Raw genomic sequence first — 23,890 nt, 5'->3', positions numbered from 1 at the left:
CGGTTCTCAGCTTAAAAAAGAAAATCTTCAGTTGAGAGAAATGTAAAAGCCACAAATCAAGACTTATCAATTAGCTCCAAACATCTTAACTACTGTTCCTACACTATTTCTGCAGGATACCTAAAGACATACACACCCCACCAACCATCCATCCTTCACACACACTCATAGGAGTGACCACGAGGTTCCAACACCCAAGCTTGGCAGCTGCCTTTACTTTTAACATGGAATTGTGGGACAAAGAGGGCTGAGGAGTTTTCATTCCATGTGAACTGTCTGAAATTAACATAAATACTTGAAAAACACTGAAGCAATCTGTTTCACCTTCAACATTAAGCACAAAAAGTCCCCTCTGTAGCTTTAAAACTTCATCTCTTTTAATCAGAGCACAAGAGATTCCCACAAAGGAATCTTGCAGTTGGTTGATGATCTTTGCTTGTCTTTCACCACAGATGATGGTCTTCTGTGGATCTAACCTTCCATGAGCTCAACAGGAATGCAGTTTAGCAGCCTGGAAATATTTGTACACATTAACTCAAAACTTTTTTACTTGAACACATCTCTTTAGATTAAGAAGAAGGTGACAGGCCTATATAAGGACCCAGAGTCTGAAAGACACATTAAATCTGCTTCTCTAGTGCAGGGCTGTCTTTCTTTCGCACGACCCAGCACCCCCAGCACCCCTCTCCAACCCTGCCCTGCTGTATGCTAGGACCAGTGCTCAACTTTAGTTTTAAGCTCCAAAACTAAGGCAACCCACCCAGAGCAGTGAGTGCCTGCCTGCCGGGCAGGCCTCAGGGTCCCCTGTAAGGGAGCCAGGCACCTTCAGCTCCGGCGCCAGGCTTCCTGCACGCTCCTGGATACCACCCCCCCCCCTGCTCCATTCATCCTGTTGGCCCTGGATCATTGGGCTACCTGCGGCCCTGTTTAGTTGCTGAGGAATCCCATCTGGACGGGAACAGTTCCTGCTTCTACACTGAAGAGATATACCCAGAGAGTCAATCACAGCAAAGACTGGACCAAGAGACCAGGCCTCTCCTGGCTACATTTGAAGGAAGAGATGGGAAGGCGCCAATACAAGAATTCCTCCAACAACCTGAAAGGCAACATGACACCACCAGAAACCAGGGATCCCGAAATAAGAAGAATTGTACACCCTACTCCTGAAGAAAGAGAAGAAATCGACTCAAAAGTGAACTATATGAAAATAATAGAGGACCTTAAACAGGAGGTGAAAAACTGCCATAAACAATTAGAGATTACAAACAAAAAGGTAGAAGAAATGAATAAATCGCTCAAAGACACGCAAGAAAACCAAGAGAAACAAGAAAAAGCAATCAAACAGGTTAGGGAAGCGGTTCAAGACATGAAGAATGAAATGGAAGCAATGAAGAAAGCACAAACCGAGGGAAGAATGGAGATGGAAAATCTGGGTAAACGAACAGGAATGACAGAAACAAGTACTAACAACAGATTACAAGAGATAGAAGAGAGAATATCAGACACTGAAGATACCATAGAAAAAATAAACACACTGATCAAAGAAAACAGCAAAACCAACAAATTCTCATCACAAAACATTCAGGAAATTTGGGACACAATAAAAAGACCAAACCTAAGAAAAATTGGAGTAGAAGAAGGAGAAGAAGTGCAGCTCAACGGTACAGAAAATATACTGAATAAAATTAGAGAAGAAAACTTTCCCAACCTGAAGAAACAGGTACCTATGAAGGTTCAAGAAGCATACAGAACACCAAATAGGCTGGATAAAAAAAAAAAAAAACATCCCCTTGCCATATAATAATCAAAACACAAAATATACAGAATAAAGAAAGAATATAAAGAGCCGCAAAGGAAAAAGGCCAAGTTACTTATAAAGGTAAACCTATCAGACTTACACCTGACTTCTCTATGGAAACCATGAAAGCCAGAAGGTCCTGGATAGAGGTACTGCAAAAACTAAGAGATCATGGATGCAAGCCCAGACTACTATATCCAGCCAAGCTTTCGTTCACTATAAATGGAGAAAACAAAATTTTCCAGGATAAAAACAAATTTAAACAATACGTAGCCACAAATCCAGCCTTACAGAAAATTATAGAAGGAAAATCACTAACCACGGAGTCCAACAATGCCCACAATAACTCAGTCATCTAGAGACCTTTCACCAGCGCAACTCAAAGAAGGGAAACACACAAACCCTACTACTAAAAAAGTGACCGGAGTTAACAACCACTGGTCATTAATATCACTTAATATCAATGGGCTCAACTCACCTATAAAAAAGGCACAGGCTAAGAGATTGGATAAGAAAACAGGATCCAACATTCTGCTGTCTACAAGAAACACACCTCAACCACAAAGACAGGCACCTACTCAGAGTAAAGGGCTGGGAAAAGGCTTATCAAGCAAATGGACCTAAGAAAGCAGCAGGTGTGGCCATACTAATTTCTAACAAAGTTGACTTCAAACTTAAATCAATCAGAAGAGATTGAGAGGGACATTTTATACTCATAACAGGAACAATTCATCAGGATGAAGTCTCAATCCTGAATATCTATGCCCCTAATATAAAAGCGCCCACGTATGTAAAAGAAACATTACTAAAACTCAAGGCAGCCATCAAACCACACACACTAATAGTAGGAGACTTCAACACTCCTCTCTCACCAATGGACAGGTCAATCAGACAGAAACCTAACAGAGAAATTAGAGAATTAATGGAGGTAATGAAGCAAATGGACTTAACAGACATCTATAGATTATTCCACCCGAAGAGGAAAGAATATACCTTCTTCTCTGCAGCTCATGGAACCTTCTCGAAAATTGACCACATACTCGGTAACAAAGCTAACTTACACAGTTACAAAAAAATATTAGTAACCACCTGCGTCTTATCAGATCACCATGGATTAAAGTTAGAATTCAACAACAATGCTACCCCCAGAAAGCCTACAAACTCATGGAAACTGAACAGTCAACTTCTGAACCATACCTGGATTAAGGAAGAAATAAAGAAAGAAATTAAAGTCTTCCTTGAATTCAATGAAAATAAAGAAACAACATACTCGAACTTATGGGACACTATGAAAGCAGTGCTAAGAGGAAAGTTCATCGCACTAAGTGCCCACTTAAAGAAAACAGGGAAAGCACATATTGAAGACTTAACAGCCCACCTGAAAGCTCTAGAAAAAAAAGAAGCAGACTCACCTAGGAGGAGTAGAAGATTGGAAATAATCAAACTGAGGGCTGAAATCAACAAAACAGAAACACAGAAAACAATCCAAAGAATCAATGAAACAAAAAGCTGGTTCCTGGAGAAAATCAAAAAGATTGATAAACCCCTATCCAAACTAATCAAACGGCAGAGAGAGAATACGCAAATTAATAAGATCAGAAATGAAAAGGGGGACATAACCACAGACACAGAGGAAATTCAGAGAATCATCAGATCTTATTACAAAAGCCTGTATAACACAAAACTGGAAAATGTAAAAGAAATGGACACTTTTTTATATAAATACCATATACCAAAGTTACACCAGGACCAGGTGAACAATCTAAACGGAACCTGTTGGTCGCGAAGAATTAGAAGCTGTTATCAAAAACCTCCCTACCAAAAAAAGCCCAGGACAAGATGGTTTCAATGCGGAATTCTACCAGAACTTCCAAGAAGAGCTAATACCCATACTCCTTAATGTATTCCACAATATAGAAACAGAAGGGTCATTACCTAATTCCTTTTATGAAGCTACAGTTACTCTGATACCAAAACCACACAAAGACTCAACCAGGAAAGAGAATTACAGGCCAATCTCACTCATGAACATCGACGCAAAAATCCTCAACAAAATACTGGCAAACCGAATCCAAGAACACATTAGGAAAATTATCCATTATGATCAAGTAGGCTTCATTCCTGAGATGCAGGGCTGGTTCAACATACGAAAATCTATCAATGTAATCCAGCATATAAATAAACTGAAAGAAAATAACCATATAATCATCTCATTAGATGCTGAAAAAGCATTCGACAAAATTCAACATCCATTTATGTTAAAAGTCTTGGAGAGATTAGGGATACAAGGTTCATACCTAAATATAATAAAAGCTATATATAGCAAGCCGACAGCTAACATCAAATTAAACAGAGAGAAACTCAAAGCTATCCCGCTTAACTCAGGAACACGACAAGGATGTCCACTCTCTCCATACCTCTTCAATATAGTACTTGAAGTTCTAGCAATAGCAATAAGACAACATAATGGGATCAAGGGGATTCGAATTGGAAAGGAAGAAGTTAAACTTTCGTTATTCGCAGATGATATGATAGTGTACTTAAGCGACCCCCAAAACTCCACCAAAGAACTTTTACAGCTGATAAACAGCTTTAGTAATGTGTCAGGATACAAGATCAACTCCAAAAAATCAGTTGCCCTCTTATACACAAAGGATAGGGAAGCAGAGAGGGAAATCAGAGAAGCTTCACCATTCACGATAGCCACAAACAGCATTAAATATCTTGGGGTAAATCTAACCAAGGAAGTGAAAGATCTATTTGACAAGAACTTTAAGGCATTGAAGAAAGAAATTGAAGAGGATACCAAAAAATGGATGGATCTACCTTGCTCTTGGATTGGGAGGATCAACATAGTAAAAATGGCAATTCTACCTAAGGCAATTTATAGATTCAATGCAATCCCCATCAAGATCCCATCAAAATTCTTCACAGATCTGGAGAGGAAAATAATCAACTTTATATGGAAAAACAAAAAACCCAGGATAGCCAAAACAATCCTATACAATAAAGGATCTTCTGGAGGCATTACCATCCCTGACTTCAAACTCTATTACAGAGCTACAGTAATGAAAACAGTGTGGTACTGGCATAAAAACAGAGAAGCCGACCAATGGAATCGTATAGAAGACCCAGATTTTAACCCACAAACCTATGAACACCTTATTTTTGATAAAGGAGCTAAAAGTATACAATGGAAGAAAGAAAGCATCTTCAACAAATGGTGCTGGCACAACTGGATGTCAACCTGTAGAAGAATGAAAATAGACCCACATCTTTCACCGTGCACAAAACTCAAGTCCAAATGGATTAAAGACCTCAATATCAGCCCGAACACACTGGAAAGGATAGAAGAGAAAGTGGGAAATACCCTACAACAGATGGGCACAGGAGATTGCTTCCTATGTATAACCCCAGAAGCACAGGCATTAAGAGCAACATTGAATAAATGGGACCTACTAAAACTGAGAAGCTTCTGCAAAGCAAAGGACACTGTCACTAAGACACAAAGGCAACCTACTGACTGGGAGAAGATCTTCACCAACCCCTCAACAGACAAAGGTCTGATCTCCAAAATATATAGAGAACTCAAGAAACTAGACTTTAAAATGCTAATTAACCCAATTAAAAAATGGGGCACTGATCTGAACAGAGAATTCTCAACAGAAGAAGTTCAAATGGCCAAAAGACACTTAAGGTCATGCTCAACTTCCTTAGCAATCAGGGAAATGCAAATCAAAACAACTCTGAGATATCATCTTACACCTGTAAGAATGGCTAAAGTCAAAAACACCAATGATAACCTTTGCTGGAGAGGCTGTGGAGGAAGGGGTACCCTCATCCATTGCTGGTGGGAATGCAATCTTGTGCAACCACTATGGAAGTCAGTGTTTCGGTTTCTTAGGAAATTCGGGATCAACCTACCCCTGGACCCAGCAATACCACTCTTGGGAATATACCCAAGAGATGCCCTATCATATGACAAGAGCATTTGTTCAACTATGTTTATAGCAGTATTATTTGTAATAGCCGGAACCTGGAAACAACCTAGATGCCCTTCAATGGAAGAATGGATGAAGAAAGTATGGAATATCTACACTTTAGAGTACTACTCAGCAGTAAAAAACAATGACTTCTCGAATTTTGCATGCAAATGGATGGAAATAGAAAACACTATCCTGAGTGAGGTATCCCAGACCCAAAAAGATGAACATGGGATGTAGTCACTCATAATTGGTTTCTAGCCATAAATTAGGGTCACGGAGTCTACAATAGGTGAATCTAAAGAAGCTAAGTAAGAAGGGGAACCCAAGGAAAAACATATAGTTATCCTCTTGGCTAAGGGAAGTAGACAAAATTGCCGGGGAGAAAATTGGGATCTTGGGGTGGGGTGGGTTGGGGGTAAGGGGAGATGGGGAGAGAAAAGTTAGAAGGGAAAGAGGTCGGGCCTTGGGAAAGCAGGAGGAGTGGGATAAAGGAAGGTTGAACAGGGGAGCAAGGAACCACAATTCTTAGTTAAGGGAACCACTTTAGGGTTGGCAAGAGACCTGACCCTAGAGGGGCTCCCAGGTGCCCAAGCTGAGGTCCCCAGTTAGTTCCTTGGGCAGTTGAGAATAGGGAACCTGAATTGACCCTATCCTTGAGCAATACTGACGAATATCTTGCATACCATCATAGAACCTTCATCTGGTGATGGATATAGATAGAGACAGAGACCCACACAGGAGCACTGGACTGAACTCCCAAGGTCCCAATGAGGAGCAGAAAGAGGGAGAACATGAGCAAAGAAGTCGGGACCAGGAGGCGTGCACCCACCCACTGAGACAGTGGAGCTGATCTACTGGGAGCTCACCAAGGCCAGCTGGACTGTAACCAAAAAGCATGGGATAAAACCGGACTCTCTGAACATGGGGAACAATGAGGGCTGATGAGACACCAAGGACAATGGCTCGGGGTTTTGATCCTACTTAATGTGCTGGCTTTGTGGGAGCCTAGCCAGTTTGGATGTTCACCTTCCTAGATATGGTGGGAGGGGGGAGGACCTAGGACTTACCACAGGGCAGGGAACCCAGACTGCTCTGTGGACTGGAGAGGGAAGTGGAGAGGAGTGGGGGGAGGGGGAGAAGGGTGGGAGGAGGGGGAGAAGGGTGGGAGGAGGGGGATGGAAATGGGAGGCTGGGAGTAGGTGGAAACTTGTTTTTTTTTTCTCTTTTTCTCAATAAAAAAAAGAAAAAAAAAGAAAAGAAAAAAAAATCTGCTTCTCTAGAAAAGAAGCCTCTTGTAGGCCCTGCTCTGGCTGTCGGCCTGATTTCTGGTCAGTGACACAAACACACCTGCTACAACACTTCCTTCTGCTGCCTCTTGATTAAACCCTGCACCCCTCACACTCAAGCCAATGTGCAAAGAGTTATTATACAGAAGTAGCAATCCGCATAAATGTTAGGTAAAGCTAGCAGATATGAATGGGTTGCTCACTGGAGACCCTTTGTTTTAAATCTTAATAATGACCCCAAACCTAGGTGTCATCTTTTAGCTACTTCAGTTTTGCTTTTTGACCTAGCAAGAGGTCCTGTTCAAAAAGAAGGGTACAGAATGCAGTGGTGAGGAACACAAGGATCTGGGATGGGGTACAAAGAAAACCTTTCTAGAGGTCGCTCTAACTGGTCTAGGGTTTATATATTTACATTAGATTGATTTCACTTATAATCTGAAACAAATAAGTACATATAGCCTAAGAAGGGTTCAAATATCTGAGGTGGTACTGAGATTAGCTCATCACTTTGTGCTTCTCCTGCAGATATGGGCAAAGTGCCCTCTGCACTGTGTCATCTAAGGGTGAGAGAGGGCAGCATTCACATGCAGAAGTCCTAAGATCCTTTTTGCCGAATATTACTTTAACTACATAAAGGTGTATCGTATTTGTTTATCACGCATTTGTATAATTAGGTAAAGGGATGTTATTTTGTTTATGTTGCATTTGTTTAATTATGTAGAATTGTGTTGCTGTTTCACTTTGTTTTCCTAAGGCACCTGATGGATTTAATAAAAATCTGAACAGCCAATAGCTAGGCAGTACAAGATTAGGTACAGCTGGGGTCAGAGAGAATGAATAGGAGGAATCTAATATCTGGAGGAGAGAACAAGAGGAGAATGAGGCAGAATCAATGGAGACGCCTGTGGCCAGTCAGCAGCAGCCAGCCAGATGTGCAGTAGAACATTACGAATGAAAGAAAGGTAAAAAGCCCCAAGGCAAAACAAGGAAGAACAGAAATAGGTTAATTTAAGTTATAAGAGTTAGTGGGACTAGCAAGCATAAAATAAGGCTGAGCGTTCGTAACTAATAAGTCTCTGCGTCATGATTTTGGAGCTGGTTGGTGGCCTAAAAGAAAGCTTTCTACATCCTTAGACAGTGACTGTCTATGGAGATAGGATCTTGAACAAGGTAACTGAGTTCAAAGGAGGTGATATGGGTGAGTCCTATTGCTTTTATAAACCAAGATTAGAACACAGACCCACAGGCCCAGAGGCAAACTTGTGAGGCCTGCAAAATAAAGGCAGTCCTCTTCAAAGCCAGGAAGGAGGTCTGCAAAGAAACACAAAACCTACTGTTGCCTTGACCATGAACTTTCAGATTACAGGACTATAAAGAGAGGAGTTTATGCCCTCCACTACCTGGCAATAAAACTAAAAAGTGACTCTGTGACCCTTGTGTGCACACATAGATATTCACATTCCTCACTCGGTGTCCCCATGCTGACGATACTTTCAGGTAGCTTCATTCTCTGTTTGGAAAGGTGTTGATTACCCAAATGAAGAAAATAAATCAGCGTTCAATATACATACACTACTGAAACTGTTTCCTGGGAAGTTTTTTGATTTAGTAGTTACTAATCAAAGAAAATTTAAACGAATCATTGTGATCACTGAGGATGTGATTTACAATTGAATGTGATTTACACATTTACAATTGAATGAATATTCACAATGTTTCAACCCATTGTGCGGAATTCTTCATATACAAGTTTTCATACCACATAAGAATCAGATTTTATTTCATCAAACATATGGCTGGTGTGACTTTTATTCCTGATATACTAAATTTAGTTTTCTTTTGTTGAAAGCTTAAAATTGGTGTTTTGCAGTCTATGCTAACATATCTCAGAAGTCAGTCTGCAAAAATTTTGTTTATAAATGAAATTTCAAAGCCAGACATAGATGATCCAGCCCTAAATCCCAGCACTTGGGAGGCTGAGGCAGGAGGATTGTGGGTTGCTATGAGCTATAGGATGGCAAGATCCTATCTCAACAAACATGTGTAAAATGAGACAGAAAATTAATATACATTTAAATGAGAATAGTAAAACCATTCATATTTTAGATAAATAATAATAAGATACAAAGTACAAGAAAGTAAAATTACTTTATTTTAGTTTTAGCTTTAGAAGATACTGTACAAAAGTGAGAGGAGATTAATCAGCTTCCAAACTGATTTCATGTTTTAAAATCATCAGTTGAACTCCATGAACCATGGAGCCGAGGGGTCTTGAATCATGTTTAATCCTGATACGGGCTATAAGGTCTCAAATAGCAACTGAGACTATCTCTTTCTTGGTTACCTCATTTTAAAATGGAGATAGTTGCCATTTATTCCATGTAAACTTGGCAGAAAGATTATATAAGGGCACATGTGTGTGGATTTTACTGCATGACACACAGAAAATAATTAGTCACAGTAGTTGATGATTATAGTAGTGTTTGTATATCAAATCAGTGAAAATAGGGATACAAGCATGGGAATATTAACTCAATATAAGGAATCAAGATTACAAACAGTCTCAATATTTATTGAGCATGTGTATTTGCTTTTAGCTGGACATACTGTGTGCTCTAAGTGCCCAGTAAGTCTCATCACACTGCACTGGACTGTAACTTGAATTCTAATTGGTATTAATAATAAAAACTCTGAGTCAGATATAGGGGTTAATGCTGAAAGGACATAGAAGCAGAATAACCAGTCACTACTTCTTACCTCTACTGAATCCTCAGACCAAGGGGGCAATCCTGTCCTTACAAATCTTCAGAGTAGACTGAATGCAATAAACTCTGGTCTCCTCCTGCCTTATATTCCTCTCTCTATGCAACCATATCCTCTCCTGTCTCCACTTCCTTAGTGTAGGGATTAAAGACATGTGACTCTCAAGTACTGGATTAAAGGTGTGAGGAACCACAGTCTGACCCTGTTTCTCTTTGAGACCTGGTGAATCTAGTATAACCCAGGATGGTCTTGAACTCACAGAGATCTGTTTGCCTCTGTCTACTGAGTGCTGGGACTAAAAGTGTGTGCTACCACTGCCTGGCCTCTTTGGCTAAGTAATGTGGCTAGCTCCACACTCTGATCTTCAGGCAAGCTTTATTTGTTAAAGAGCAAACAAAACATTTCCCCCTTTCTGTCTAAAAAATAAAAAAAGGTTATAACTAAGAAAAATAAATATATAAGTATATAAAACTATATATAACTATATACAATATATACAGACAATATGTATATCAACAATGTCTAGTCCATCTGCATTTGACAAATTCAGGAAAAATACTCCATTATCTATTCTCTCTTGGTTATTGGTAATGGTCAGGAAAAACTGAACAAAGGTGATTAGATTCAGAGTTCCTGTTTTGAAAAAAGAGGGATATAGATAAGATAGAATAAGAGTAGAATATTGAATCTGCTTTTAAACCAAAAAGCAACTAATTGTCTTAAATATTTTACATTTATATGGATTTCTATATTTATACAAATTTAACACTATTTTTGCTAGAACATACTGTATATACATTTCTACTCTTGTTCAAGGCATTGTACCTATGCAGCTCATTTAACATGTAATACAAATTTATAACTCCGATTAGTAATTTGTCACCTATTATAATCAAACTTGTAGTAATATTAGGACTGTTTTCAAGAGCAAACAAAGATAAATGTTAGACAGAAAAATCATCTTCAAACATTTCAGAGATATACAGAATATGGTATTTTAGATGTTTTAATTACACAGGTTCTTTTTTATGACAATGAGATATGTCTGCTCCTGGCATTACCAATCTATTTCAAAAATGATAGGCATCAATGAAACTCAACGAGTTTCCCTTCTTTATGGCAAAAGTAAACCACTTGGCAAGAAAGCACCCTTACCTTGACCGATGACATTATGCTGTCAAAATTGGACAAGCAGGGCACAAAAGAAAGGACTGCTGATCTTTATCAAGACAAGGTAGGACAGTCCTTTAAAATTCCTGCTTCATTGAAAAATCCATTGAATATTTTAGGCCTGTAAGCTGAAGATGGATGGCCAATTTTACAGAGGACACTTGAGTGACTATTCAAGCTTTTTCTGTAATTTCTCACATAATTTGGAAGTCTCCTGCTTCTACTTCCTGCTTACTCAGTTAATATTATTTTTTCTCAGGTCTCAGAGGGAGTTAAAGACTATATAGTTATAATTATAGTTTCCCTTGTTTACCAGACTCAGAAAAAAATTTTGCTATAGTTTCCCTTATTTACCATACTCAGAAAAGAATTTTGCTAAAGAGGTATAAAGAGTATACGGTTGAGAAAAATGAAAAGAAAGTTCTGGATGGTGATGTAAGTTAGGATATAAAGTAAATTAGGTACAAGTCTTTGGAATCACCAAGATATGATAGATAATGTAGTATTTTGTCTGAATTTGTCAAATGCAAGTGGACTAGATTTTGTTGCTTATTTATTTCCTGTAAATATGGAATATATATTTTTATATATATTTTTATAATAGTTATAACCTTTTTTAAAAATAAAAAAGTGTGGTGATATTTTGTTCTTTAACAAATAAAGCTTGCCTGAAGATCAGCATGTGGAGTTAGCCACACTAGTTAGACATAGAGGCCAGGCAGTGGTAGCACACACCTTTAATCTCAGCACTCAGTAGACGGAGGCAAACAGATCTCTGTGAGTTCAAGGCCACCCTGGTCTATACTACATTGATTCTTCAGGTCTCAAAGAGAAACAAAGTCAGACTGTGGTGGGTCACATCTTTAATCCCAGTACTTGGGAGTCACATGCCTTTTTCCAAAATTAAGAAGGTGGAGACAGGAAAGGAGATGGCTGGGTAGAGAGTAGAATATAAAGTGGGAGGAAATAGGAGTTCATTGCATTCAGCCTGAGCATCTGTAGGGATTGGATTGCCCTGTTAGTCGGAGGATTTAGTAGAGGTAAGAACTAGTGGCTGGCTGCTCTACATCTCTGATCTTTCAGCACTAACCCTTATATCTGACTCCAGGTTTTTATTATAAAGACCACTTGGAATTTACAATACACTGGTGAAAGCAATGCTCAGTTAAGTTAGCTGATGTGCACAGTGCCATATAGGCTAAGTCAATTTGATTCCAGTATCTATATGATCCCCAAATGTCTAAGTAATATATATTTAATCCATGACCAGTTTAAACATGTGTATACTAAATGATTTCACAAAAGGTGTGAATAATAAATAACATATGGTAACACATACAGATACACTGTACATAATCAATTTATAATCATTTTTATAGTCTAGGTAAAAAATCATTTTTATTTTATTTTATGGATATGGGTATTTTAGTTACGTGTGCCTGGTGCCCTGAGAGGACAGAAGGAATCTGACCTCTTGAACCTGGAGTTACGAATGCCTATCAAGTGGCGTGTGGGTGCTGGGAATTAAATTCAGATTCTCTGGAAGAGCAGCCAGTACTCCTAACCACTGGGACATTTCTCCAGCCTAAAAAGTCCTACAATGAGAGCAATTAACTCACTTCATCTGGATTATAACCTCCTTGTTACTTTACCTTGAAAAGAATCTATGAAAGTTAAAAACATCAAGAAAAAAGATAAGTAGCAAATAAGAAGCCTTTGATACTTCCAAGTGCAAGGAAGAAAACAGTAGAGGGAGGGAAGGAAAGAAGAGGGAAGGACGGAGGGAGAAATGAGAAAGGAATGAGGGAAAGCATGAAGGGAGGAGAGAGGTTGTTTTCCAAACTGCACATGCTTTTTCAGGCTTGTGACATCAGCCATTGGAGGTACAAATTGTGCAGCAACACAGGCCCAGTGTGGGCAGAGAAGTCAAGGCCCTGAGCAGAAAAATGTCAACAAAATGTATTGAACCAAACCACTGTTTGAAAAAGTGAGCTCTCCAAACTCCATGTGAGATGCAAACATGAATAGCACTCTAAAAACAGAAGATTTGGTTGTACTGTTGCTTTTTCCACTTCACCAATTAACGAACAGATTTGATTTCACTTTGTTCCTCAAAAGACACTTAAAAAAGAAAACAACCACAAAAATAAACAGCAGCTAGAATATCTCTGGGGTTTGGGGATTTTTCCCCCCTAACCATTCTATGATAACTGTGAATTTTCATTTTCCAAATACAGCAGTGCACCTTCTTGAGCAGGGACATTAAAAACCATGTCTCTCGTCTGCACATGTCCTTAAATGTTTACAAACACACGCCCACACAGAGAGACAGACAGAACACACAAACACACACATACACACACACACACACACACACACACACACACACACACACAGAGAGAGAGAGAGAGAGAGAGAGAGAGAGAGAGAGAGAAAGAGAGAGAAGACACTGAATCAAAAACTTGCTTAATACTGACTGCGCATTTGAAGGACTTCTCTAAAGTTTCATGCTCAGTTCCTGTTCTCAGTACCGTTATACTGATGGCTTTGCATCACCGCTCACAGAAACAAGTCTAGACTCTATAGGATGCTATGAAAAGGTCTTGATATTCAATCTCCTTATACTTTTAAACATGCCATCTACTGCTATTTCCCCCTTTGCTGCATTTTGTAGCTTCATAAAACAGACCTTATTTTTTTCCCATTTGTATGTGTTATTCACACTTGTGTTGGTAACACTTGCGACTGTCTTTTTCTTTATGCCAAATCCTACTTTTAATCAGAATTAATTCATGTGAAGAGAAAATATTTTCAAAAGCTCTACCTTACAAATGACATATCCTTAAGATAGATAGATAGTAGATGATAGACAAACAAACATATTACACTTTAAAAGGGAAACAATTAAATTAAAAAATTTTGAAGAATAGTTCTCCCAGCAAATCTTCAGTTTCTTTACCAAGTCACAGAGAGATTCTCAGCCTCTTTAGCCACAAGGAAAATAAAAATTAAAATTGCATTTGGCATCACACCGTTCTTCTAGAATATCTAAATTCAAGGCCATGCATACTCGTGGTTGGTAAGGTTGTGAAGAGTCTGTAAATCTCCAGTGATACCCATTAGAATATAAAACATTAGCACTCACTCTGGAACCCAACAAATGAGTTGTTATGTAAGAACCACTTTCTACTCCTGGGGAATTTTATGAAACAAACAAAAGCAGATGTGCACACAAAGACTTTGTACAAGAATGTCCATAGTGGTTTTATTTGAAGTAGCCAAAGACTGGAAAGGAGCCAACGTTCACCAACAAGTGATTAAGCAAACAAATTGTGCCATTTCTGCGGGACGTCATGCTCGTCAGCATAAACTTTAAAACTGAACTACTGACACTTATAATGAACATAGTAAACTTACTAATGTGCATGAAAGAAACCAAGTAGAGACAGCACTGTAGGATCTCCTGGGTGCGAGACCCTAGGCCAGGAGAACTAATGGTGGTGATGGAAAGTAGACACACTGGGAGACCAACAGGAGGGAGGGCTTACATAAGGAATAGCATGAAAGAGCTATCTCTGTGTTAGACATACTATCTTTATTGTGATGACGGTTTCAGATGTGTGTATATACCTGACAAGGTTTTTCAAACTATGTACTTTGAATATATCTACTTTATTACATGTCAATTATACCTCATAAATCTGGGATTTTGTTCCCCCAAAGAAAGAAAATGCTGCCAGATATAACAACATGAATAAATCTTACAATTGTTGTAATAAATTCAAACAAATAAAGAAACAAACACATAAGCCTACATACTTCTTGATTCCCTTTTTATGGTATTCTGGAATAGGCAGCACTGGACTGAGTTCAGATTAGGTTGCTGGGAGTGGCAGAGGATGCTCACTGCCTGGGGGCACAAGGGATGGATTTGAGGGTAAGGATGCAGAAATGTTTGTTATTTTCCTTGTGTGAATGGTTACAAGGTTGTGTGTATATGTCACAATTCACAGAAATTTATTTTTAAACAAGTATTTTAGTGAACACAACAATACATAATTCACACACCATTTCTTTGTAAGTTCTTTCAAGAAGAGTTAATGGGCCTCACACCAGGTATCTGTAATATTTTTTCCCGGACTCAACTCTTCTGTACATCTCAGTGACTGGTAATTCTCTTATGTGTATTCCCCCAGACATGAGAAACCTAGACGATGACCATGGCTTAACCCACAACATAGCAGGCTGTGCTTTAAAGTAAGTCTCTCAATACATGGTTTGGTTCCTTGATCAATGTGTCACTTCGCTTCTCAGTACAGGTCCACATTCAGTCAGTAAAGTCTCAAATAAACACCCACCCCAAAGGGCAGGCGTTCCTAATGATAGGCCCTGTCATCAGAGACCTAATATTCAGTTGATGGTCATCAAACATGTAACCACCATGCTTTATGAAGTTAAAAATTAACAGGCCAGAGAAAGAACAAGCTGCAATTAAAATGACATGTGGGGGTGAGAAGTGGGGAAACATGTTTAAAGTGGCCTGGAAGTGAAGACTTGAAACGTAAGTGGCAATTCGCTTGGAAGGATGGAATCAGGTGAGACAGTGGCGGCTGGCGAAAGAGCGTTCCACCTGGTAGAAATGTCACCTCTGATGGCGCATGATAACGCAGTGCATCTGAGGAGCTAAACGAACCGTTCTACCTCAACTAATTGATATCAAACAGAGAGATCCGTGCTCGTAGCGATTCCAGGTCACATTACGAGGGGTCCGGTGATGGAAGGCCAGCCTTTTTAGTGAGCACATTAGGAGATTAACACAGGGTTTCCAGCAGAGGAGAGTTCCTTCCTACGGGGCTCTGTTACCTTAGAACTGGTTAGGCTGCTAGGGCTCAGAAAAGGCAGTCCTTGCCAGTTATAAAAATTCTTGTTGGAAATAAAAATTACTTAGCTAAAAATTAACCAAAAATAGTGAACAACGTTCTTTGTAAATATGAGACATCTTTCATGAACGACAGAATAAACTTCAGCTTTGCTGAGCAGATCAAATTTTACCACGAGCCCATGTAGGGAAACAATAGCTGAAACACTACAATTGGGATGATCATGCTCAAATAAATGTTTCGTTACTCTTGAAGCAGGCCACATCGATGTGGCAAGCATTAAGTCACAGGGACAGTACCAGCAGCATGAAAGACATGTAGAAAGACTAGCTGCCTAGAAAGCCAGCAGAATTCAGTACCCTGAGCCTACACAAGCTTAGAGAATGCTGTTTCCGCAGGCTTCAGCTCACCTACTCTCTCGTGGTCTTAACACCACCCTTATCTCTTAATCACCAATGCACCATCTTACATCTGGTTGAAGCTTCGAACTCTTCACCCTGTCTCTCATATCATGCGTTTTATCCATACTCCAAAATGCTGTCAATCTAAAAACTAGTCAAAATCCAATCTACTAAATAGTTTGATGGCTTCCTTCAACTAGCCAACTAGTTGTAATCATTGTCACCCAAATTCACTATTGTCACCCTGTGGTTCTGGGTTCCCCCCAACATATACTTCAACTTCCCCTCCAGGTGAAATCTCCCGGCATCCAACACTTTTCTGATTCTCCCCAACAAGTTCTAATCAGAACAGAATTAATTCCTCCATGAAATCTTTCTAGATGATCCAAACTAAATGCATTTTCGCTTCCATTTTCTACAGCTTTATGGCAATTACACCCTATATTCCATCCTGACTACTGCATATGTTTGTCTTCCCAGTAGATTATTTATGTTTGAGGGTGGGGATACTAAATTCTGTTTGCTTTCTAGGCAACTATTCTTTCTATTTGCCTTCTATGCCCTTGGTATTATGCCTATAACTTATTTCTAAATTAATACTAATCAGCTTCATTTGCAAACCATAACCATGATAGCTAAAATAAGGAAGAACAATATATTTTTAAAAATTTTTATGACTTATTAACTTTTATTTTATGTATATTGGTGTTTTGCTGGCATGTATGTCTGTATGAGAGTATTGAATCTCCTGGAGCAGGAATTCAGTTGTCAGCTGCCGGGTTCTGGGAGTTGAACACACGTCTTTGGGAAGAACAGACATACCTCTTAACTACCTAGCCATCTCTATAGCCCAGGAAGTATAATATTTTTAAATTACACATTCCACAAATTTCATAAAAAAAGAAGAAAGAAAAAAAATCCTACAATGTACAGTGTAGAATGTAAACACAGAAGTTGCAAAATACTTTGAAAAATTAAGTAACCAGGTCCGGATGATCTGACCCAACATAGTCAGAACAGATGAAGATATACTACTTAGATTTTTGCCAACTTTTTTGTTATTATACCTGAGTATGGCTCCTCGACAAATAAAGTACCTCATATCGATGATGTAAGAATTCACACATAACTGGAGAGTAAGAGAACATGGTTCTCAGGACACAACCCTTTGAGCTGATGCACACATACATAAAGTGACTTGTTCTCTACACAACTGAGATTTACACACAGGTCATGCCAAAGTCCAAACACATATTCCGATCTAATAAACTAGGCTGGGGTAAATTTCTTTTCCACTTAAAAGCCCAAAGTTCTGTGAACAAAGAGACAGTCTATGCAGGCATCACTGGAGTTCCAAGGCTTGTCAGATAGCTTGGCTAGGTTTTGAGGGGTCCATAGATTGCTAAAGCCATATGTCCTTTGTTTGCTTATATACAAATAACAATCTCTGAGGTAAGAGCAAATAAAAATAAGTAACATTTAATGATTTAATATAAATCAGGGCTGAAAAGATGGCTGAGCTGCTAAAATAGCACACAGTCCTTGCCGAAGACCAGGTTTTGATCCCCACCACCAACATCAGTGAGTTCATGACACTTGTAACTCCAGCTCCAACAAATCTGACATCCTTTTCTGGCTTGCACATATCTACTTGCACAACCACACATGAATACATAATACATATATATATATGTGTGTGTGTGTGTGTGTGTGTGTGTGTGTGTGTGTGTGTATTCAAAGAGCATTGCTAATTGAAGCAATGTCACATGCCTGCAATCCCAGCACTTGGGAGGCAGAGGCAGACTAATCTCAAGGTTACACAGAGAAACCTGCCTCAAAAAAAAAAAACAAAGCTAAACAAAACAACAAAAATATCACAAATCGTTTTGCACTCCATTGTGAATACAGTTGGAATACATTTTGAACTACTTATGCCCTTTACAGAAAGCCACCATGATCACATAAAAGGTAGTCAGAGGGATGGAGCACTCCATACCCTCAGCTGCTCTACCACATAAAGCGCAAACACAGTTCACCACAACGTCTTAAAGCACAGGCTGACAAGTATGGGTAGAGCTGCTCCTTGAGGTGTTCTTGAGGCGAGTGGACAAGAGCATGTTGGGCCACTTACATCAGTATTCAAGAATGGCAGCGTGGAGTTTTGCACATGACACACCAGGCACAGGTCTGTCGCTAGTTCCCACCTATGCTTGGTGACTTAAGTGCTATTTCTCACCTATGCTTGGTGACCTAGATGTACCTCCCTGGACCAAGAGCAGGGGAAGTCGGCTTTGCCTGTGGCATCAAGGTTTCAGCTCTCACTTCTTTGTTTGAGAACATCTGTGGCTTCAACAACTGGATGGCTATGTGGAACATCCAGGGTTGCTTTCTGGCTCAGAACCACATGGCAGTACGTGAATCCCTACTTTGACCCTTGTGAATGTCATACTCAACTTTTTTCTCTATGCTTCATTGTACTGTTAGTAAGATAAAAAGAAAATTAATACTGATCATGGAGAATTACCAAAAAGATCTGAAAAATACATGAAAATGACTTAGAACAATATCACCTATTCATTAAGAACTCAGTATTAACTAAAGTGTGTGTGTGTGTGTGTGTGTGTGTGTGTGTGTGTTTGGTTCTTTAACTGATCCAGCTATGGAGTAACTCATATGTGTAAAACACACACGCCTGCACATGAATGAATGGCAGGGTTGACAAAGAAGAGGGTAATTCCCTCCAAGGAGAGACGGATTTACAGCTACAAGTATGCATGACAGTATAAGCACCTATTCCTCCCTACAAGGGGTAACTTCTTTAAAAATATGTACTTCTTTGATTTCTATGTCTACCTATATATAGGAGCTCATGTTTACATATTTGTGCATCCAGTCATAAGTGTGAATGGAGGCCAGAGGACAAACATAGCATTTGCTTCTCAGGCACCTTCCACTCTGTGTTTTTGAGTTATGGTATCTGTTCAGCCTGGGGTTTACAGATTAGGGCTGATTGCCTGGAACAGAATCGCCAGGTATCCACTTTTCTCTGCATCCTCTGTGTTGAGATTACAGGAGTCTGCGTTACCATGCCTGGTTTTTCAACATTGGTTCTAAGGAGCAAATTCAGATCCTCATGCTTGCGTGGTAAGCTCTTCACTGATGGAAGTCTCTCCTCACTCCCATGTTTATTCCTTTGAAGAAATGGTACAAAGTGAGGACTTTAAGGCAGACACTCTCAAGGTGCAATGATGGAAAAGGCTACGATAACCCAGCATTCATGCTTTATCAAGGTCACCAGTGAGGTCACTCCATAGCTTTGAAGAAGTCACCTGAGGGCTTAGCCCTTCTTACCACTATCTCCTGGGGTAGGATTATCAAAGATATTCTGGCATGCCAGATTTGAAGACTCTCATCTTTTGGAAATTGATCACATAATTTTTAAAGAATTCAGCAGGGCATGGTGGCCGCAATCGCAACACAGGAAAATCTCTGTGAACCTGGGCTACCCTGTGTGGAAAAATCAAGAAAGCTGAGAATATAGCTCACTCACTGTGTAGAGTGCTTGCCTAGCTTACAGAAAACCCTGAGTTCACCCTCCCTCATCACCTACATCAGGGATAATGGTACACACCTGCAATCCCAGAAAGGGAGAGATAGAAGCAGAAAGATTCCTAAGTTCAAAGTCATCATCAAAGCTATCTGAAGGCCAGGCCAGTGGAGAACAAATGAGATCCTTTTTGGAAAAAAGCAGAAAAAGGAGAAGGAGAAGTAGAAAAGAAAAAATGAAGAGAAGAAGATGAAAAGGACTAAATAGAAAAAAGTATACTAAAAGTATACCTTGACCCTAGGATGTTAGTCCTCTTTTAGGAACGTGGATAGTAATCTTTTATAGTAATCATTTAGGAACAGGAATAGCATTCATTAGCTACACAGATCATAGCTACTTTCAGGTCATCAATGGTACCTGGGATGTAGAAATTGTCACGTATCAGGAACCTGTATCTGGGTGAATAGTCATAAACACAGGAGCATCCTTTATGAGGTAAAAATATGATGGTGCTGTTGCAGACATAGGGCCTGCTAGAAAGTGTTCTACCCTTATGATGCTACATCCCCAGCCTTGGGAACAGCATTCCAAAACTTTACTAATCTTTCTTTCTTTAACCTGCAAAGCAAAATTTTCAAACTCCTGAACTCACCCAACCAGGAATGGCCTATGTAATCTCCAAACTTGGTAATCTCCAAACTGACAAGCAATTTTCAACTAGAGACTGACAACATCTTAAAAATTGGTACCCAGTGACTGAGGCGTAGGTAGTTTAGAGTAGGTACTTCAATATAACATGAATCATTATTCAGTTTTGAAGCCATTAAACATTAATGATCTGTACACATAAATGGAGACACAAAACCAATGTCAACAAAGGCTCCATATACAACAGGACAGACATTCCCTTTATATTTTACTATAAATTGCCTGTTGTTTTACAAACTAGTGTTATTTCTGGAATTTATAAAAATAACAAAGAATTTCAAAGTAATGAAGTACTCCACTGGAAATAACTTACTGAGCTTGCAACACTATATATGTATATATGGGCCAATGTTTAAGATGCTGGCACTCTCTTGCTGAAAATCTGTTAGTTTTGAAGTTTAATAATGGGACACTCTGAATACAGTTATCATTTGCATGCTTTTAAAAAATAACAATCTTTAACATTAATTTGTGCTGTTCCATAAGTGTGTAGCCACAATCGCAGAATAAATAGTCCCTTGAAATCTTTACAGTGACATCTTGGTTAAGGGTTGTGCCTTCCTAAAGCTTGCTGAGAATATCTCCGTATTTGTAGAGCCACAAATGAAGAATGAGAGGACCGGCAAGGAGAATGTAAATAGCTATTATTTCCTTCGTGCTTCCAATAGCTGTCAGTGACTAACTTATCAGCAACTCCTAGGCCTCCCACCCCATCACTTGATGTGCAACCAAGGGAATCCAACATTGACTTAGTTCAGACACAGGAAATCAGATGCTTGAGTCAGAAGTATGAGAAAGAGGAAGCTGGTGAGGGGCAGAGCAGGAAGAGGGTTACGGACAAATAGTGACGGCCAAGGTGGAGGAATAGTACATGCTTGTGAAAAGGAATAAGTCACGTGTAAAATAAGTTGTCAAGTCGGATAAAGTAACTAAAGCCCAAACCAGAAAATGCTGCCATCACTGAGGCTTTCAATTTGCAGACTATCCCACAAGGTGATAAGCTCCTTCACTTGTGTTCTCCAGCTCTTATCTTCAGATGAAAACTGGGATTGTTTTTGCATATTGGAGATGCATATATGAGCTCAGTTTGCAGACTCCCTTAACAACACATCCCTTCGGGTAGGGATCATGGTAGTGGGTTCTAAGATCTTCTCACATACTGATTTTTTTTTTCCCGTTAGACATTGAATGACTGTCACTTAATCCAAATGAGGTTTAACTCATCATCTAATAGGTCAAATCTTCCCAAAGAAACTGACACTTTTACTGACTTGCACAGTTGTCCCCAAAAGCATCAGTAGAAGGTGCCTCATCCCCAAAAGTCTGAAAGAATATATGGAAGCATACTTAAGCAAAGACCATGGGGTCAGGGGATGCTTCTGCATCAACACTAATCCTCACACATTTATTGTCCGTTAATATCCAGTCTAGCTAGTACCCAAAGCCCCCCAAACCCCAGGAAACTCCCCCAACACCATCAACAGCTCTTGGAAGCACGTGACCAGCGACAGCTACCAAAGCTTTCTCAACACCCAAACAAATGCAGCTTCTATTTTCCTTCTCCAAGGCCAACGACTTGGCCATTCTCTAACTCCCGCGTCCTCCAGCCTTTCTTCAGTCCACCTGGGCTGAAAAAGGCCTAGGTTGATCTGGTCTGCTTTACATAATATCAGGCCTAGGGTTCAGGGTGCTCAGCTTCTCAACCGCTCTCTTGGGGAAACTGAGACTCCCGGTACCAGACAGCAGCCGGGCGTGAAGTGGGTTATCCCCGGGCACCGGGCGCGGGCGGAGCGACTCACCCACGCCAGCGGCTCCAGAGCTCCCGCGTCGCACTCAGCTGCGCGGCTTGAGCCGCATCCCAGCAGAAGGTCCCCACCCGCCCTGACCGCGGTGTCCCACGGAGCACCGTCCTGGGGCCAGGAAGTTTGCAGCCAGCCGGGAGTTGGGGTGGGGCTCCGGGAGAGGTGGCCCAGGGATTTTGTTGTTTTGTTTGTTTGTTTCCCAGGATCTCTAGCAAAGATTTTGGGGGACCATATGCCGGGAGAATATTAGCTTTGCTCAATGGCGACAGGGCCGGGGCCTGACTCTCACAGTGAGATCGATTTACTAAACAAACTGAAACGTGGGTGGGGATGTTAAACAGTAACCAGCGAGCCTCAATGAAAACTGAAAGCAGCGAGGCAGCCTCTGCCCAGGCGAGCTCATTTCCCGGTTCCCGAGCCCTGGGGCTTGCGGGCTAGGGACTACCGCAGCGACCTTCGGGGCCTTCGCAGTCATCCCTCAGTGACAGCCACAGCCACTCTGAGATCCAGCAGGGAGAGGACCACCAAGGCCTGACGCCTCCAACCCTAGCTGGCCGTTCTCCATCTCCTAGGCACGCCGAGTCCTGGCCAGGTTAAGCCAGGCTGAGTGTCCGAACCCAGGGACCTTCCCCTCCCCTCGGAGCCAAGCTCCTGGCGGCGGCATTTACTCTAGCTGTAAAGTGCTTTAGCCAAGTGGCAAGGAGAAGCCTGTCCTCCTAGTATGCGAATCTAATTCTTTGCCCAAGAGGTCCAGAAAAGGGCGGAAATATCATTAAAAGGAATTAAATGGGTTCCTGGGGACAGGACTGCAGCCACACCGCTAGGGGACCCTAAGGGCACTTCTTTAAATTGCGCCTTGGGCCTGTGAGCGGGACTGCCTCACGGGTGCTCTGTTCTGCAAGAGTTCTGTGCTGTCAGGGGAGAAAGCATTTCTCTTCCTGATACCCGTGGTATCTAGTCAATAAATACCTTTTTACATATGTTTCAAGTGGGAAACTTCCCTCTCTCCCTCCCATACCCACTGGCACCTTCCAGAACCTTCTTCCTCATGAAATGATGTCTGACACTTCCGGGCAATAGCTGGTCATCTTGTCCAAAAGTTTATAACAGGAAAAGACAGATCCGTAATTTTCTTTTTTAATCTCACCAACTTAACAGCGTGGTCGCAAGAATAAAAGGTTTCAGGTCTAACAAGTAATTACGCTCATGAGATAAACAGTTACTTAATCCACCGGATTTTCTTTTCTGACCAGGGGGTTGGCTGTTATTTTAGTATTGTAATAACCCAGCGAGATCAAAGAGCTAGGAGTGGTTTTTGTCTTTTTCTTTTTAGATAGGATTTACTAAACTTTCTCAGTTTCCTCCTTTTGAATATCTTGCTGAAAGGTTCTTTTAAACCCAAGAAGTTAGCTGTTTTAGAAATCGGAACAAAGGAAGCAGATCACATATAATTTTCTTTACGTGGAGTTTTCCAGAGCAAAACAGATTCTCTGGGTTCTCATTGCCCATGAGGCTTTGCAAACAGTGTGAGGAAGGAAGTGGCTTCCAA

The 23,890-nt window shown here is 40.3% G+C and overlaps 1 protein-coding gene across 1 annotated transcript in view; it reads right to left on the bottom strand.

Annotated features, from left to right (window-relative positions):
- Hnf4g (hepatocyte nuclear factor 4 gamma) overlaps positions 1 to 22,581 on the bottom strand; it is a 155,146-nt gene extending 132,565 nt beyond the window's left edge. Inside the window, exon 1 of the mRNA XM_041667521.1 lies at positions 22,339 to 22,581. The gene's annotated coding sequence lies outside the window, so the exon portion shown is untranslated. The remainder of the gene's footprint in view (positions 1 to 22,338) is intronic.
- Between the last annotated feature and the right edge of the window lie 1,309 nt (positions 22,582 to 23,890).

The sequence above is a fragment of the Microtus oregoni genome, unplaced genomic scaffold (assembly GCF_018167655.1).
Source record: "Microtus oregoni isolate MIOR12 unplaced genomic scaffold, Mior012 000017F_ref0000208, whole genome shotgun sequence".
NCBI classification, from domain to species: domain Eukaryota; kingdom Metazoa; phylum Chordata; class Mammalia; order Rodentia; family Cricetidae; genus Microtus; species Microtus oregoni.
This window is presented reverse-complemented; position numbering and strand designations above follow the sequence as displayed.